General features: G+C 43.3%; 1 protein-coding gene across 1 annotated transcript in view; it reads right to left on the bottom strand.

Annotated features, from left to right (window-relative positions):
* Window positions 1–13,945, bottom strand: part of garre1 (granule associated Rac and RHOG effector 1) — a 55,298-nt gene extending 41,353 nt beyond the window's left edge. Inside the window, exon 1 of the mRNA XM_083759491.1 lies at window positions 13,906–13,945. The gene's annotated coding sequence lies outside the window, so the exon portion shown is untranslated. The remainder of the gene's footprint in view (window positions 1–13,905) is intronic.
* Between the last annotated feature and the right edge of the window lie 5,437 nt (window positions 13,946–19,382).

The following is a 19,382-nucleotide window of genomic DNA, read 5'->3' as shown; positions in this document are numbered from 1 at the left end:
GCCCTTTACCACTGTGCCACCGGACCGAGTGCCTAAGTTATGTCACTTTTGTCATATCGTCAGCTCCACATGCAGCAGTGCTAGCTTAGAGAGAGCAGTTATGCAGGGTGACGTGCTGCTGAGCAGTGTGGGCTGCTGGGTCCAAGGCTCCAACATCCCTGGGATTACAGCAGCAGTGAGAAGCTGCCAGGCACCCTACAATGGCTGATAGCTGACACAGTAATGGCTCTTAACCACCACAAAGGGTGTGTGTGTGTGTGTGTGTGTGTGTGTGTGTGTGTGTGTGTGTGTGTGTGTGTGTGTGTGTGTGTGTGTGTGTGTGTGTGTGTGTGTGTGTGTGTGTGTGTGTGTGTGTGTGTGTGTGTTGTGTATGTGTGTGTGTGTGTGTGTGTGTGTGTCATAGACCTGACTTCATAGATGAATGATGTCATGAATGGTTGGTTACATGAAGTCTGAGAGCTACAATGGAGCAGAGTCCGAGGACTCTTTTCCACTGAGCTTGAACCGGGTCGGTTCTTTTCCCCGGCCTAATATTTACCCAGCTTAGAGTGTTTCCACTGAAAATGAATTGGTTCAGAACCCTAAAAGTTGGTTCGGAACTGGAACCATAAAATGGCCGCCAGTTCCGTTGAAAGCAGCAAGGTTCCAAGAATCCAGAACGGAACCTGTTCTAGAAACCAAGTTATTTTGATGGAAAAGGGGCATCAAAGCCACAATGGATCTCAGACTCGGCCAGAACCAACTTTGAAGGGGGAGGGTATGCCACAGAGAAACCCCGAATGTTGCACCACCTACAGTATGTAATCAACATTTCCACGTAAATAATGGTCAGTGCCATGGCCATGTTGTGCTTGCAATAAGAGATTATGCGCAGCCCACCTTTCCTGCCTCTGTGTAAAATAAATTCGGTGAACAGAGTTTCTCTCAAGACAAGCAGACAAGTGCATCAATATTAATGAGCTCTGCTGGCTTCAGAGCAGCCAGCCTCTTGTTCCAGAGCATACACACTGCATTACAGATTGCACCCAAACAAACACATGTGATAGGAGGGTCCCCCGGTCTGCGCTGGGCTGGCACAGGGCCAAGGCCTGGTGTAGTGTAGTGTCTTGTCTTGTCTTCGGCGGCGGGTGTACGCTCTCTCTGGGCTAATGTTAGCTCGGCTAACATTGTGTGTGTGTGTGTGTGTGTGTGTGTGTGTGTGTGTGTGTGTGTGTGTGTGTGTGTGTGTGTGTGTGTGTGTTGTGTGTGCATCTCTCAGTCTCAGCTGCTCCGCTCCAACAGGAAAGAGGGGCTTAGGTTTCCTGGGGAGAGCTCTCTGTCGCCAGTTACAGAACGTCAAGCTCACCAAGTGTGATGTACCTGTCTGCGCTGAGCTCCAGGGAATATAAATATAAAACAGCAGTTAGCCACAGACAACTGTGGGAGGGGCGGGGGGTGGGGGGGGCTGAAAGTCTTACAAAACTGTCTGTCCACTGACTATCTTCTTGGCATTGATTACACAAATCAATTCTTGTGCGATATATTCTATGACCCATCTTGTCGACTACAGTCCATTACTCAACAACAGAGCAATCTATTGTGGTGTGCAATGTTCCGTTTGACATTCACACCTGCCATATGCTTTCCTTTAAGTGTATCCTTGCATGTATTAAGGGGTGATACATACTTAGTTGCATGCTGGTGTCTGGCACGCACTGGAAATAGCCGTTCTACAAAGAAAATGTATAGATACTACTCTGTCATCATGGAAGTGGACTAATTTAATTAATAGTTGTGATTATTTGCAATTAAATAGTGGTTCCTATTTTGAATACTTATTATATATTTTGACAGTAGTGGATCAAGTCTAGGGCTGCAAATAGTGCAGAAACATAAGCGGCATCCTTTTAAGTTGGCATACAAATCAAGACATCAGTAGTATTATAGTATATGGTAATGAAGTACACAAGGTGAATGGGGGAGAGAGGGTCCTACGCAGTAGGGGACACGAGGTATGTCTTGAAGAGATGAACGTCCTCCACTTTATGATGGAGGACAGATCCGCACTGACAGTTCCTTATCTGACCTGCTTTTGACAGGACCCTGTGGGGTGTGTGCATGTGTGTAATGTCTCAGACTCAGTCACAGCCTACCTCTGTCTGTCTTCACTATGTTCCGTCTGTTTTTTAGTCTCTTGTATGCAGCTATCTCTAGCCCTCTCTCTCATGAAGTCTATTTCAGCCTACACACACACAGGCTAAAACAGCTGCCCCACACTCCAAAAGGCACACCGATTTTAGCCCTCAGAAGGTTCAGCTTCCTCCTCTACATCTGTTGCCAATGAAGCTGAGGAATGCTCCCCCCCAGTACGCACTTATAATGTGGATTCAAAACGAGCTACAACTGACAACAGAGACCATAATAAGAACATCAGGAAAGCCATATTACTGAACAATAGGTAAAGATATCTTTTCATAACTACTGTGTCATGTTGTGACGATCAATGACTGTACACAGTAGGGAAATGAGCAAGCAAGCAAGTAGCACTCAAAGGCAGGGACTTCTTAAAAAAAAAGCCTGTGCCCTTATGAGATTTAAAAAATGTGCGCTTATGAGATTCAAAAAACGTGTGCCCTTATGAGAAAATTCAAAAGAAATTGTGGTATTTCTGCCAAATATCGTTGACTATATGGGAAGACATTGTTTTCTGCCATATTGTTGCTGTCAGGCAGAAACCATGCATCTCCATATTGAATCAGGGATTAAAGGAGTAGTTCACCCAAAATTATGTATTTATTTCTATCAATTACACACCCCATGAAGGCTTGAATTCAGTTTTTTGTATTATGTGACTGTCGCATTCCTAAGCCAATAATTTGATGCCCACTGGAGACTAAGATAAGAAGCCACAGTTGGTCTCAGGATGGGAGGACACAGACAGAGGTTGCGGGGGTCGAGCCACATGGCAGGACAAGTGCCGCAAGCAACTGTGTGACAGGAGCTGAGACAGGCTCCACTTGGCCACGGAATACAAGTAGAGCATTGTGGAAAGCAGCACACCATACATACGCACACGCGCACTCGCACGCACGCACACACACACACACACAAAATCAGTGGTTCTCAAGGGAGGACCAAGGAGGATTGCAAGGACCCCCATAACTCTGAGAGGGTGAGCAAGCAATCTGTGTTAGTGGTGCATTCAATTAATCGATATGGCAATATATCAATCGACATTCCAGACTATAGGTGAATCGATCGAGAGGCTACTGTATCGATACGGCAATAAACGGCATGACTTATCTGGGTGACGCAGTGTTGCCAAACATACCTCTGTTTAACGTTATCAAAGCCCCCCTTGCAAGTTGCAATGCACTCCCTTCCCAGACCCCTTGTTAAGATGTTTAGACATTTATCTTAATTTAAAGATCTCTGTGGGCCTGAAAGTGCTTTATTGTATTTGTGCAACATGGTCATTACTTTTAATAAATGTTTAATCGAGATATCGTATTGTGGCCTCTGTATCGTGATACATATTATCGTGAGATTGCAAGCAATATCCACCACTAATCTGTGTATATGATCTGCATCTGTACTGTATGTTTCTATGTATCTTGTTCATGTTTTATGGGTCCCCCTTGAAAATGAGATGCTGCATCTCCAGGTGCTATACCTTTAATAAAACTCTGAAATCTGGATAGGTACTCTGTATCGAATGATAGCAAGTTATGGGAATTGGGAAGGACACACACACACACACACACACACACACACACACACAGGTACCACTGTGCCACCCGAGTGCAGATTTGACACAAACAACTTTAATTAAGTATATATAAACTTCAATCTATTAAAAGAACATTTAGACACACACACGCGCACAGCTGTATTCTCATTCTGTCTGATTCTGGAACTTGTGTGCTAAATAACGTAGGGTGGTCATTTGTACTTCTGCATGTCCCATGCTCTTAATTTGTACGTCGTACATACAAAATATTTTACTTTTAAAAGCCTTTTAAATAGCCAAGTTCAAATTAATTTTTATATTTTTGGTGCTACATTTCTTATATAACTATAATAAAGTATGCTGAATGAAAGTACTGAGAGATTCAGTGAATGGCAGCTAGCAGCCTGGTACAGTAGTTGGCTAATAGGCTGGATAATATTAGGCCAACCTGTAATGTCTCAACAGACACTGTAAGTAGCTTATGGCTCCAATAGAAATAGCAGACAGGCCTGCCAGCGAAAAACAAAGGACATGCTTGAGGACCAAATAAGTCTGTGACGCATGCGTATTAGACCCACATTTCAACATCAGTCATCCCACTTTCAGAACTCTCATACTTATGATGGATTAGTTAAGTCTGCACGAAAACATGAAGGGATACAGCCATTCCCTTTCTCATTACGGTGACTGTAACCAACCAACAAGTACTAGATGATCGTGATGTGTTAGTGAAAATAGCTTGAGCATCGTTGAAAGGATCACACAACTAAATCCTCTCCCCACATTCTGTACACGGTTCAAAACATGAATTTATCAAATATGTAGCCCAAAACGAAAACCTTTTGACCCGACCCCATTCGGAGCTATTCTCCCAACTATGGCTGCTTTTCACCGAAACACCCAAAGTATGAACCAATGTTCCTTTAAATTTCCTCTTTGAGGGTTCTATTCTTGTACAACAGACTTCATTTAATGTGGCTAACTGGTGGCTTTCAAAAAGTGAGAGGGCACAGTGAGTGATAAAGGCTCTGACGTCAGCCTCCTCCCCATCATCCATGAAACACTGATAGCAAACTATGGGAACATAAATGCTTCCACACAGCCTAGATTGAGCAGTTTGACACTGAAGGTTTTACTACCTGCCAAAACACTAGGCTTCTGTATTTTAGACAAAAGTTAAAGAGAAAATAAAGAAAAATCTCCCAGGCAGTTAGACAGGATATTATGAAGTCAGAAAATATCTTCGCCAAATTATGCAGCCGGCAGATTATTGATTCTTTCTTAATTTTCATGGGAAAGTGAAGTATACCAGAAGGCACAATGCCTAGAGAGTAAATATTAAAAACTGAGAGAAACTAGGCTTTGCAGATCAAGAGAAGAGGTCCACCCCGTCCCCTACCACTTGGCACGTCATGCCTGATCTGAGAGCAACTAGGCTATGCAGATCAAGAAAAGAGGTCCACCCCATCCCTTACCACTTGGCAAGTCATGCCTGATTTAAAAGTGTTGCTCCGCGATGCGCTGTGAGCTGGTAGATCAGCTAGAGTTTATACAACCAAGGACAGGTATATTTTAATGACATAAATGAGAATCTCAAGGTCGCCTCATTCTAGGCAACATCCTGGAATAAAATATATAAAAATATAAATATTTTATATAAAATATATGAAGACCACTAGGGGTAGTGTATACAACAGGAATAGATAAGTATATATGAATATATACAGCACCTTGGTTTGTTGTATGCAAGTATATATATATAAACATCTAGACATTTTCCTAATGTGAGAAATGCTTGTAATCACTGTCCTGATTCTGATCAAATTGTGTCAATGTGATCTACATTATACAATCTTTAGAGCTTCTCATGGGAAAATTTCAATTTGATGGAGCAAATAGCTGACCACAAGCTAAGCCTGGGATGGTTTCCCAGGAGACGGGGAGATTTCCCTGGCCAGAAGGCCCCTATCACTCCATCTACAAATCCCACCAGCCGCTTGTACATTCAATATATAGCCGCTTTTTAGCTTTGTAGTGTAGAACGGGCAAGAGATGTTATTCATCAAGCTAATGGAACAGCTCAGTCAGCTGTGCACCTGCAATGTTTTTTGGACAAGGGTTTACTAGTAGGGGCTCAAACATCTCTCGGCCCAGCAGACAAAAAACTACCTAACAACGTAATCAGTGAGGTAGTTTTGTGTGATGGGTTTTTCAATAGGATACACGTCAAGAAGTCATTGAAGTCATGGCGGTAAGTACTGGGAGCTGATAGTAGGTGTTGCGCTTAAGGCTGCACAATATATCATTATCGTATCGTCATCGAGGTATGAACATGCACAATATCAGTATCGCAAAAAGTCAATGGTATCGCGATATAGATATATCGTCGACATATCGATATATCGTCCACTTCTAAAGCCAGCCCTCTGTTTTAGCCTGTGCCCCTCGGAAAATAAACCATCACTCCGTTTGTCCCTCTGTCCTGCACACACGCACACACACACACACACACACTAGGGCTGCGATATATCGTATCGTATCGATAGAGATATCTGCCATATATATCGTGATATGAATTATATCGTATAGTATCGATAGAGATATCTGCCATATATATCGTGATATGAATTATATTGTATCGTATCGATAGAGATATCTGCCATATATATCGTGATATGAATTTTTGTCCATATCGTGCAGCCCTAGTTGCGCTACACCTCAGCAATCCATCCCAGAGGTCTAGTGCATTGAAACGGGGAAACTCCCGCACCCTGGCTGATACCGTCAAATAAGCCTCTCTGACACTGCAGTAATGGATGTTATATGCATATTATTACTTATATTATTACTTCTCTTCTAAATGTACATGGTTAAGTCTGGCTGAGGTGGCTAAAATCATATTGCAATAGTTTTCTTTTCGACCACTATGATAAATCTGTATTATGCAGCTATGCTTACTCTACTGTGATGTAAAATCTTGTTTTGGGGCCCGGACGGTTAGCTCTCGACTCATGTCACTCCCCACCTCTCTCCCCCTTGCCCGTCTGATTACTTTTCCCTATCAATAAAGGCATAAAAAGCCCCCAAAACAATTATTTAAAAAACAAATCTTGTCTTGGGGTTTTGGGTGTTTTGGGGTGTTGGTGAAAAAATTGAAAGCCTGGAGGAACGCATTGGCCGCTCTGGTCTAAAAGTGGGAGTCAACCCTTCCGGGTGGGCATCGCTCCAAATGATGTGACGTAGCGCTGCACTAGGGGGGAGAGGAGGGGCCGGGGGTGACGGACAGATCGATGAGATCCAATCAGGGCGTGCGCAAATCTGAGCCGCGACCCGCCCCTCTAGACCAGAAACCTAACATGTTAGCTCAGGCTATATAAAGGCTAATGTGGTGCTAGAGTAGGTACAGAATTGCATATGATGCTAAGGTTTCTAAAAGAACATGTGTACAATACAGTACACACCTGCATATTATGCCAATGTTCTAAATATCATGTACATACCTGCTATCACTTACACCGTCTGTATATCCTGTATGTCTCTATTTTAGGGATTCTCCAATCAGGGTGACGATACGAATACGTCGTCAATCGCGAATATACGAATCCAATCGCTGAATATTTTTATTAGGCGATTTTTCAGGACAATTTTTAACCTGTAAAGTGTGAGCAACATATGAATCAATTTGTGGAAATCCCCTCCTCCCGTTATGGTATGGTCCGTCCCCGCAGCCTTGATGCTCAGTTGCTCACTCACTGTCACTGAGTCTCTGTGAGCCGAGGGACCGGTGGCGAGCCGAGGTCGAGGAAGGCTACTGTTACTGTAGCCTACATGTTGTTTACGCTCCGGAGTCCAGACCCATGCAGTTTAATAATATACAGTCACAACAGAATGCACACTGCTGTCTCGTGTCTCATCACAATCCCAATGCGCCACCCGTGAAGTCAGGGGAAAAAATAAAAAACAGGCTGGTAGTGTTAGTATAGATGAAGTTCAGTGTGTTGAAACAGTAGCTACACGCTAAGCTAACGATCCCCGAGCCTATACTGTATAGGCTCGGGGATCGTTAGCTTAGCTAACGATGCGCGATTGAAAAAAATTGCCATATCGCCCAACCTTATACTATATATCTGACTTTGATACCACTTAAATGGTATAAAAGATCAGTTTCTCCAGATAAGGCAAATTGTCGATCACCGATCGAGTAATTTCATTTGGAGGCCGATCGGCCAATCACCAATCGGTGGTCGATTGATCAGAGCATCTCTACTCCGAGTCTATTTGTTGATTTAACCCGTTCATAGTCTTGGTACCCAGGCTTTTATTTTTGTTTGTATTCAGCTCCAAAAGAAAAGCCTGGGGAAACCCATTGGAAAATCTGGCATAGGAGCCAACTTGTATTTCACTAACCAATACCAGAGGGCTGTTATTGAGCTCCAAATTTGGTGACTCAGTGTTCTCCGCTGTTTTCTACCGACGAGGGGAGGAAGGCAGGGGTTGCTCTGATCGGTGGACTAATACCAGCATTTTAGGCAGTATCAGCAGCTTTTCCCGATACCGGTATGCTTGCTATCGGTATCGGAACAACTCTAGTGCTAGCTGCATTGCTTACCCAGGCTGACCTTTGCATTGCTCGGGCCAACCTCAAAATCACATTCCAGTCTGTTCCGTCTCATCCCCATTTAGACACCTAATAAACCAATGGCATCATTCCGTAATGAGAAAAACATGGACTGGATCATGGAAAAAGGACATAAAAGCGGATTTCAGGCATTCATGATTTAGGAATGAGAATATTAACCCGTTAAGACCTGAGGCAGATACTACAAATGCCTTCTAGATAAGTAGTACTAGCGTCCAAACTATTTCGTGCCGAAGCCCCCCAAATTGATATATATTTGGCAGTGGACAACCATCAGATTTTTGAGGGGTGTTAGCCAGCTGTTTGTTTGTTTGTGTGTGTGTATGTGTATATGAGCACGGAATGTGCTCAACTGAGCTCAATGTGATGTATTATGATAAGAGCGCCCCTCACTTCACGAGTGTGATTATATATATATTTTTAGAAATATAGTAGATGTACAAGCTCAAGCTCGTATCACAGCAGAGTGATGTGCTGTGAGCTTGTAAATCTCAAAAAAGAAGAACAGGTTATCCATAGACTATCTCTGCCCTTAGCAAAAACAATGTCACAATGCTCGGGTAGCACAGTGGTAACTTGTAAGTGCATGCCCACTTAGCCCAGATTGCCCACCCATACTAGATATAAAAAATAATAATCTATGCTTCATTGGCCGCTGCAGTTCATTGGAGCAGCCTGTATTGAAGTGAGGGCGGAAGTGCACCGGAAGTTCAGAAGGCACGCTACGCCACTCTGCCACTCAAGTGACTACTGGTCAATTACAACAAGTCTTTTCCGGGACTTGTCAGATCCGTCTCACTTGGCCAGACTGTTGCCTCTCGCAAGTTGTCTGGCAACACGAGACTAGTGAAGCACCAACGTGGAAGCTTGCCCTCACTTGACACACACCCCAGAGCCAAAGGAGGCATCTACCTTGACTTTCTATGTCTATATGCCCACCACCGTGGAGGTTATGGGTTCGAATCCACCGTGGTGCAATGTGCATCCATCCGGCTTTGTCGAGCATCTGCACAAACACAATTGGCCCGTGTTTGGCGGGGGAGAGAAGCTGGGCGGGGAGTGATATCACTGCACGCATTCCTACGGGCTAGGGCACCACCCGTCAGCGGAGAGTGTTAGGTGAGAGGAGTAGAATTAAGGCCCTACGTTCTCTCGGTGGGGGTCCTCACTAGTCACTAGCAGGTGAGTCAGTAGGATACATCATAGGATAAATCAACTAATCAAAATGATTCCAGAGTCGCGGCACGGCTGCAGCTCACCGTTCCTTGGCTGCGGCTCATCGCAAGAGATGCGGAGAACACATTTTACTGCGGTGACGTATGTGACAAATCATACGACTTTGTCATACAACAGCAGTGACAACACAAAATGCGGATGGAGAGGAATCAATTGACAAAATAAAATATACTAGATTTTGCACAAAAAACAAACAGACCATGTCATGCCTCTCCTTCCTTTGCATACGTGCTGGTGTACTACAGAGACCAACCCAGCACACACATCAGTAAACACGAGCAGTGTGTGATATAGAAAGATGTAACCAGCAACAGAGATGCCAACTTTGTCTAAAAAATTGAACTAAGAAAACACAGCATCATCAAATTGTCTTAGAAAAGCAACAAAGAAAATGTGTGCCTAAAAAGTGGCAAAACAGCACTGGACCTAGTATCCAGTGTGGAAGGATACATTGAACTACTATGTCTTCGCATCATGAAGTTCCATTGCAAAAATGTACTAATTTAATAAAGTCATTGTTATTTTGAACCCTAATAAACCATTATTTCCATGGCAGCCATGTTGGCATGGCATTTTCCATTGAAAAAGCAATTTAATTAACTTAATGGGAATATGGCTGCTGTGTGAAATGTGAATATGGTCTATTGGGACTAGTAGGCAATGTCTAAATCTAAAACATTTACATGCATGCAAACCATAAATTAGGTGTGCCAAAGCCTGATGACAGTTGCCTAGAACTAACTTAAGCTAGGCTTTGTGGTGAGTACATTTTCAGAGTGACAAGATACGTACATAAACAGATCAGTCTAATTTTACAACACGTACCCCATCAGTCAACTTAGCTTTAATATCAGTGAAGTGGTGCCTAGAGAGAGTGGAAGTTATTTCCACACACAGAAGGTAACACTTCAAACACTTCCTTCCTGCTACAGCAACACCTGTTGTTATTGCCTTGACATCATCACAATATTCAGGAAGAGTTTTCCTACAATATCAGACTCGAGAGTCGAGACCAAACATTCTGCTAAATAAATCCCATGGACTTTTCCGTTGTTACTCAATTCTTCAATGTTTTGATGATGACCATTTTGAACTTTTAAAGAATATGACCATTTAAAAAAAGAAATTTTAATTTCAATTTTAAAGGTTACAATGGAATATGGAGTATGGAGTTAATTCTCTGGCCTGAGTAAAACAAAAATGTGTGAATTCATTGCATTTTTCATGACTTCAGAAGTACTGTTCAGAGTCAAGTTCATCTGAGAGAAGAGAACCAACAAGCCACTAACACACAAATTACAAACAAACTGAAGAAGTCAATTTCCAACAAAGAAAAGCTGCAATTGCAAAGCAAAGGAATGCCTGTCTGAGTTCATAGCCACTCATTGTGTTTGGTAGAATATAGTTAAAACAATTCCACTGACATTTAGAATCAATCCTCCTTTAGGATCTGGCTTTGGTTACTATCCCACCTCCCCCACCTCAAACCCACCCATATGATCCACACATCAAAGATTTCATTGTGACATTCAACTACAAATTCAGCAAGAAACAATAGAAAGCTCCTTTGTATAAGGAAATATCATCATTCTGCGCTATGGAGTAGAGTAGGAGCGAGAAGACAGATAGCTCTGGAACAGTGCTGTCAGTGCTGGGCTGGGCTGCCCTGCAGGCTCAAACAGTCATCCTGTGACTTTACTTTAGGTTGACTTTGTCACACACATGCATCCGGATTCTAAGTAGATTAAACAAAAAGTGATACTTCTGGTCACATGTGATATGGTTAAACAATGACAAAAAAAAAGTGGCAAGGTGGTATTGATTCAAATTGCATGACAATCAGGCCAAAACCTACAAAAACAATAATGGACAATAAAGGATTCTCCTAAACCTGTATCGTTTCCGGGGTGAAAGAGCAGCCAAAACTGCACATAAGATGTGAAACACAGGGGGAAAATCTCCATTGAAGACAAAATGTCAAACACTGATTCAACCCTAGTAAGCAGCACCCATGGAGGCCTCATCCAGTCCAGTGGCAGTGGCCAGTGGCTGCTCGGGTATTAGGCTGAATAAGCCCTCTCTCAGACAGAATGCGTCTAAACAAAGACAGGAATTCTGCAGAGCGAGGCATTTATTTCCATAATGACACAGATGTGACAGATGTCAACTCCTAGGCTTTGGCCTATAGGACTATAGAAAAAAACAGAATAAAACACAGTGGCTGGCCAAACAGTTAACGTTGCCAATGAAATTGAGAGGATCGACCATTACCCACATTTGTGTAAGAATAGATGAGAAACTTTCACACCCTTCAGTAAACTGGGAAAGCATTTGTGTCTTTTTAGATGTTTGCGTTGGCCATTAAAAAAATATCAGATAAACAGGCTTGCAACGTGTCACAAACATTTTTGAAAAACCTTGAAAGTGTGAGAAGTTCTGAGAACTACTAATTGAGTTGTATAATCGGGTCTCAGGGCTTAATGGGTTAAGATGACAAAAGGGCCATGGTGGTACCACCTTGACACCCTATTCTTGCACATCTCATGAATATCACGACAAGTCACCCAGACATTCTACAAAGACCACGCCCAATCAGCTGGAGAATGCAGTAGTCAACATTCTGACTTCAAGCGATAGATTTCACAACTTAGTCAAAGGCTACACTCAATCCTCTGCTAAATGCATGAACAACAATCAACAGATCACAATTTGTGCTGTTAATATTCCCAAACTCCAGTGACCCCAAACAAAAAATGCATTCCACATGACCTCAGAAGTAAGGCAGGGATCTTACATTACCCACCCCAGAAGTGGGGTGGGTAATGTAATGTAAAATGCAGCTCATATTCAGTCAAACTCCTCTCAAATATCAAGTCTATTAAAATTGCACTAACGCCAAGACCTGTGCCAATTGAATAACACTACTAGTTTATAATAAGTCTGCTGCAACTATATATGCTAAACAAACAAGCATTTTACAAGGTTTTGAAAGAAGTCGAATGTCAGTGCTTGCATGAGCTTATTTGTCTGTAATTGCATTAGGAGGCAACATCTCTCTCACACACACACAGTAAGTAAGCTGTTATGTGCAGTGTTACCCAACATAACAGCTGTAATGATTTGAGGGTGTGATTCCCTCTTGAACCCAGCTGTGAAGCCTTGTTGGAGATAGATCAAACCAACTAAGATACTTAGATAAGAGATCAACCAACTAGCTGATCAGTTAGATTGAGATACTACTGAGACACTATTTTACAGATAATGAAATATAGCTGGTTAAAGAGAGTATTTTGTTAAGACGTTTAGATTAACATCTAAAAAAAACTAGGTAAATGGTCAGTTATAGCTGGTTGGATAACCACTATTTAGCAGGAAGCAGCCGCAGTTTGCCAGTTTCGCCGAAACTCCCAGAGATGACATGGCCGAAGTCATGGGAGCACTATGTCGCAAGCTATTAATACGGCCTTTTAACGCCCCAAACACAAAAATTTCGGCTGACAAGACCTCCGACTCGGTAGGTACCAGAGCAACAGCATTACAACAACATTAAACACACGAACATCAGTGACACACGTCAAAGCAACAGTAAACAGACCGGCTAGTTAAGCCGGTACATTGTTTGCGTTGCATTCCTCAGTTTGACACTCGCTGACTGTTTTGTTTCTATGTAACACTAGGTAGGTATATTCAGGCTAATAGCTATCATACTGCAGCACAACTGGTGACCCATCTAATTCTGTGACTCCAGGGCCGTCGCTCATTATTATGAATATGACAAACTCATTCTATCTAACAAGTAACAACGATGAGATGGGACTATGTATGTCACAATAATAACACAATATCACTTTAACGTGCTGAAATAAAAAATATCGGATAAAATATTCCAAAAGCTATTTAATGTGCATTAAGCGAAATAATTATGATGACATTGTCTACGTCTGGCTTTAATGGAAAGCCTCAGAAATACTATCAATTTTCATGCAACTACCATAATAAAAGGCCCTCGGACTGTCGGACAAAAACTAAACCAGCTACCGGACTGTCGGGGAGTCACAGAACTCGATAGGCTGTCCATTTCGGCGTGACACATAGCTAGCGGTAGCTTAGCTACCCTGCTAGCTCTCTGCGACACGATTCCCAGCGTTTGTGGAGAGAAAGCGCAAAGTAGCGTTAACTGGAAAGCACCGCCTTATAGCGACTGCAACGACAGTCAATGCAAACGGTAACTGGAAATGTTAAATAAGTAAATACACAAAGACTCATTGAAAAAACACAATGCAAAAAATGTTGAGTAGTTAATCACCGCATCGCTTCTTACCAGCTCTAGGCATCCACCCTCCTTGACAGCGAATCCCCTGTCTGTGTGTGTGTACTGTGTCTGTGTGCGTCCAACCAGACGTTTCTCCTTCCGAACTGCAGGGGGCGCACTGCACTGACTAAGGTTTAGGTCAGTGTTGCCAGGTACTTTGCGAGACAAACAAGCAACTATGAAAACAAGCCCAGAAGAAGCGAGCCCTTCACTGTTTTTCCACACAAAAAATATTTTGTAGAAAATTTGAAAATGTGGAATTTTTACTAAACATTTTTAACAACACAAATCTTGTATGGGACCGTGGGTCCCTATTCTCGCTGGCATTAAATATTAACAAATTGTTGTCCAGACGACCAGAACAGACCATTACATGTTCATTTTGGGGTTCTTGACTTGGAAAAAAAAGGTTTGAGAAACACTGGTTTAAAGTAACATTAGGACGCAAGCAAGTGCACTTTAGAAACATACTTTGATGAATTGAATACAAGCCAATAGCCATATTAGCCATAGTGTTTTATAGGGTTTAATCCTTTCATCTTTTGGTGTACCGTGTGTAGACATAGTCTAGTTACAACTTACAACACGTTACAATACAGTCAGATAGAACTGTATTTTCTGTGCTTTTTTTTGTTGCAAACTGTTCAATCAATCAAACAAACAAACAAACAAAAAAAAGCAAAATACCAAAGCAACATTACAGATATACAAGCCCAAAATCGCTTATAATAAGTGGACATGGAAACACTGGATTAGGTTGGCAGTAGAAGAGGGGCGCGTCGGCAGCGTCTAGTGAGCTAATCTAGTGAGCTAATTTAAGACTTCCGGTGGACGATCTCTTCAAAATAAGAGTACCCTCTAGAGTATTGAAAAAAAGTTTAATTTGCACATTAAAACTACAAATTAAGCATTTAAATGATGCTATATGATGCTATAAGACACACATTATGTTTCTGTGTAAGAATAAGTAATTAAATCCTTATAATAATAATAATAAAGTTATCTAAATGGATAAATGCTATTCACTGGAGTGCATGGACTTTATAAAGTGGACACTGGACAAAAGACGGCTCCGCAAGGCAACTATCTGGACATACCCACGCGTTCGGGGAGATGTCCTATACCACACCCCACTCTCCGCTAAGCGGGAGAGGTGTAAAATTCACAGCAGCAGACCTTCTACTGGGGTCAAGGCTGACAAAAAGTACCGTTTCCGGACCCAGAATGGACACTGGACAAAAGACGGCTCCGCGAGGCAACTATCTGGACATACCCACGCGTTCGGGGAGATGTCCTGTACCACACCCCACTCTCCGCTAAGCGGGAGAGGTGTAAAATTCACAGCAGCAGACCTTCTACTGTGGTCAACGCTGAAAAAAGTACCGTTTCCGGACCCAGAATGGACACTGGACAAAGAGGCCTCCGCGAGGCAACTATCTGGACATACCCACACGTTCGGGGAGATGTCCTCTACCACACCACACTCTCCGCTAAGCGGGAGAGGTGTAAAATTCACAGCAGCAGACCTTCTACTGGGGTCAATGCTGACAAAAAGTACCGTTTCCGGACCCAGAATGGACACTGGACAAAGAGGCCTCCGCGAGGCAACTATCTGGACATACCCACACGTTCGGGGAGATGTCCTCTACCACACCACACTCTCCGCTAAGCGGGAGAGGTGTAAAATTCACAGCAGCAGACCTTCTACTGGGGTCAAGGCTGACAAAAAGTACCGTTTCCGGACCCAGAATGGACACTGGACAAAAGACGGCTCCGCGAGGCAACTATCTGGACATACCCACGCGTTCGGGGAGATGTCCTGTACCACACCCCACTCTCCGCTAAGCGGGAGAGGTGTAAAATTCACAGCAGCAGACCTTCTACTGGGGTCAATGCTGACAAAAAGTACCGTTTCCGGACCCAGAATGGACACTGGACAAAGAGGCCTCCGCGAGGCAACTATCTGGACATACCCACACATTCGGGGAGATGTCCTCTACCACACCACACTCTCCGCTAAGCGGGAGAGGTGTAAAATTCACAGCAGCAGACCTTCTACTGGGGTCAAGGCTGACAAAAAGTACCGTTTCCGGACCCAGAATGGACACTGGACAAAAGACGGCTCCGCGAGGCAACTATCTGGACATACCCACACGTTCGGGGAGATGTCCTGTACCACACCCCACTCTCCGCTAAGCGGGAGAGGTGTAAAATCCACAGCAGCAGACCTTCTACTGTGGTCAACGCTGAAAAAAGTACCGTTTCCGGACCCAGAATGGACACTGGACAAAGAGGCCTCCGCGAGGCAACTATCTGGACATACCCACACGTTCGGGGAGATGTCCTCTACCACACCACACTCTCCGCTAAGCGGGAGAGGTGTAAAATTCACAGCAGCAGACCTTCTACTGGGGTCAATGCTGACAAAAAGTACCGTTTCCGGACCCAGAATGGACACTGGACAAAGAGGCCTCCGCGAGGCAACTATCTGGACATACCCACACGTTCGGGGAGATGTCCTCTACCACACCACACTCTCCGCTAAGCGGGAGAGGTGTAAAATTCACAGCAGCAGACCTTCTACTGGGGTCAAGGCTGACAAAAAGTACCGTTTCCGGACCCAGAATGGACACTGGACAAAAGACGGCTCCGCGAGGCAACTATCTGGACATACCCACGCGTTCGGGGAGATGTCCTGTACCACACCCCACTCTCCGCTAAGCGGGAGAGGTGTAAAATTCACAGCAGCAGACCTTCTACTGTGGTCAACGCTGAAAAAAGTACCGTTTCCGGACCCAGAATGGACACTGGACAAAGAGGCCTCCGCGAGGCAACTATCTGGACATACCCACGCGTTCGGGGAGATGTCCTCTACCACACCACACTCTCCGCTAAGCGGGAGAGGTGTAAAATTCACAGCAGCAGACCTTCTACTGGGGTCAATGCTGACAAAAAGTACCGTTTCCGGACCCAGAATGGACACTGGACAAAGAGGCCTCCGCGAGGCAACTATCTGGACATACCCACGTGTTCGGGGAGATGTCCTCTACCACACCCCACTCTCCGCTAAGCGAGAGAGGTGTAAAATTCACAGCAGCAGACCTTCTACTGGGATCAACGCTCAAAAAAGTGCTGTGCCTTGGGGCATTGACATGAAATCACTTTCTCTACGCAAGCTAAGTCAGGTCAAGGAGTTACCTCTAGCTTTGGAATGGGTGTCACTTGTGTGCGTTGATTGCATCTGTCTGTGCATTTATGCATTTGTTTGTCCTGACGAAACTTGATTATTTCTCGACTGTTTATTTTCTCGTATGACACGACATAGAAACTACTTGTGACTACTGTCTTTGTGTGCTGTCGAGCGGATGTTCTTTGCATCAGCTCAAAGGTATAGCCTGCTGTGTCATTCGATTCATTTGTCCAGATATGCCATTTATGATCTTTAAGGATGTACAATGACGCATATGGTGGCCTGTCGAAAAATACACACATACTGGTCAAAGCATACTCATTTTGGTGGTACAGACAGGATAAATTGAACGTTTTTGGAATTTTTGTGCCAGCTCTTAACAGGAGAAGTAAGGTCTGTGGGCTGTTAATTACTTCATATGTTGATAAGCTCTTTTCCTGCTGACATGTTTCACATTGTTCAGATTGAGCAGGTAATATTTGTGCAATAGTGTCTAAGATGCCTTTTTGTGACACGTCAAGTGGCTGCACTATGAATTGTGACATGTTCTTTGTAGATGGTAAGGCCTTGTCACCACATTGAGTACAACTATACAGACTAAGACTTTTCAGGCAAAGCAGGTCATCTCCAAGGAAAGGAGACCGAAGTGTGTATTCTACAAAGCTGTTTAATATGGTGCATACTTCTGTCCTAGAACATTTCTGAGACACTAATGACACTGATGTGTTGGCTAGATTGAATTTCTCAAGTTTCCGTCTAAATGTTGAGTCCTGCGCTGCTGCTTCTTCAAGCCGTGTGTGACATTTTTTGATAGCAGATGTCTGTTGTAGAAATGTTAGAATTGGTAATGGTATAGCTTCACACATATTGTCATTTAGACTTTCATTGCATAAAACCACATCATCATCATCTTCTTCCAAATTGTCCTCCGTTATTGTTCTGTTAATTGCTTTCAACTGTCCAGGCACAGAATGTACAGATGTCTGTATGTTTTGCTTGAACAACTGTGTGGACACCACACATACTCAACCAAACTACTAGTTTGTGTATAAAATCTAATGGGTCATTGTGCATTCCTAAGGCCAAGTAAGATGCTATTCACTAGTTGTTGAGTGACACCACAGATTGTTTTGCAATCAAATGTGTGACCTGGATTTTGAAAAAACGCTTGAATGAGAGCTGCTAAATTCCCCGGCATAGATGACAACTGAACCATCGAAGTAGGTGTCAATGGTTTCAATTTATCTTGTACTACTTGTAGATGCAGTATACCCACGCGTTCGGGGAGATGTCCTGTACCACACCCCACTCTCCGCTAAGTGGGAGAGGTGTAAAATTCACGGCAGCAGACCTTCTACTGAGGTCAACGCTCAAAAAAGTGCTGTGCCTTGGGGCATTGACAATTATTTAATTAACGAATTAAATAACCTTATTTTATTCTGAAGGCAACCGGATGTCTTAAATTAGCTAGCTCTCAGACAGGAAGTTCTAAATTCGCTCATAAGACGGAGCCAAATATCTGTCTGAGAGTGGAGCCTGCCTGGCAAATGACATGGGGGGTCCTTTTTGTGGGCTTGGCCGAAAGTGGGCGTTACCAAAAGGTGGGCGTGGCCATGGCCGCCAGAAGTCTGTCAGATTTTGAAATTTTTTGACAGCTTCAAATTAGTGTTAAACATAATATAACCCAATTGACTCCAGTCCTCTCTGTTTAATATATCTATAATGAAACTATATAAACTATGCATATACCATGAAGTGCTATGACTACTAGCTCTGGTCCATAGCTCTAATGCGTTTCATTTAGAGCTATGTTACTCTAAACTTCCCCGCTCGCATGAATGCAGACCAGCCTCTACTCTTTGGCGTAAATAAAAAGAACGTTTTTGCTACACATAAAAACAAAGGCGAGTTGTGTCATTAGAAAGCCTACTTTGGTAATTGGTTCTAGTTCTAGTGAACAGAAATAATAAATAAATAGACTTGGTAACCTAACTGTAGGGAGTGCAAACACATTAAAGAACCTGGGGGTTATCATCTATGAAAAGGCAACACAATGAGCAGAAAATAAAAATGAACCATGTAAATACAACAAATTGAGCAGAGCACTGCAGGGAGTTGAACCCCATTCCGGTAAACCAGAAGTACCACAACCAGTGCCTTGGTTTTTGTTTTGTTTTACGAGGTCCATTCGTTGAAATGTTAATTTTGCATTGCAACGGTAAAGTAATTTCACAATTGACATTGTAGGCAATAATTAATAACGGTATGGCACCAGGCCAAAGCCATGGGGATAGAG

This window comes from Protomyctophum parallelum (assembly GCF_964188405.1).
Source record: "Protomyctophum parallelum genome assembly, chromosome: 2".
Taxonomy (NCBI): Eukaryota; Metazoa; Chordata; class Actinopteri; order Myctophiformes; family Myctophidae; genus Protomyctophum; species Protomyctophum parallelum.
The sequence above is the reverse complement of the archived record's forward strand: the minus strand, read 5'-3'. Positions and strand labels throughout refer to the sequence as shown.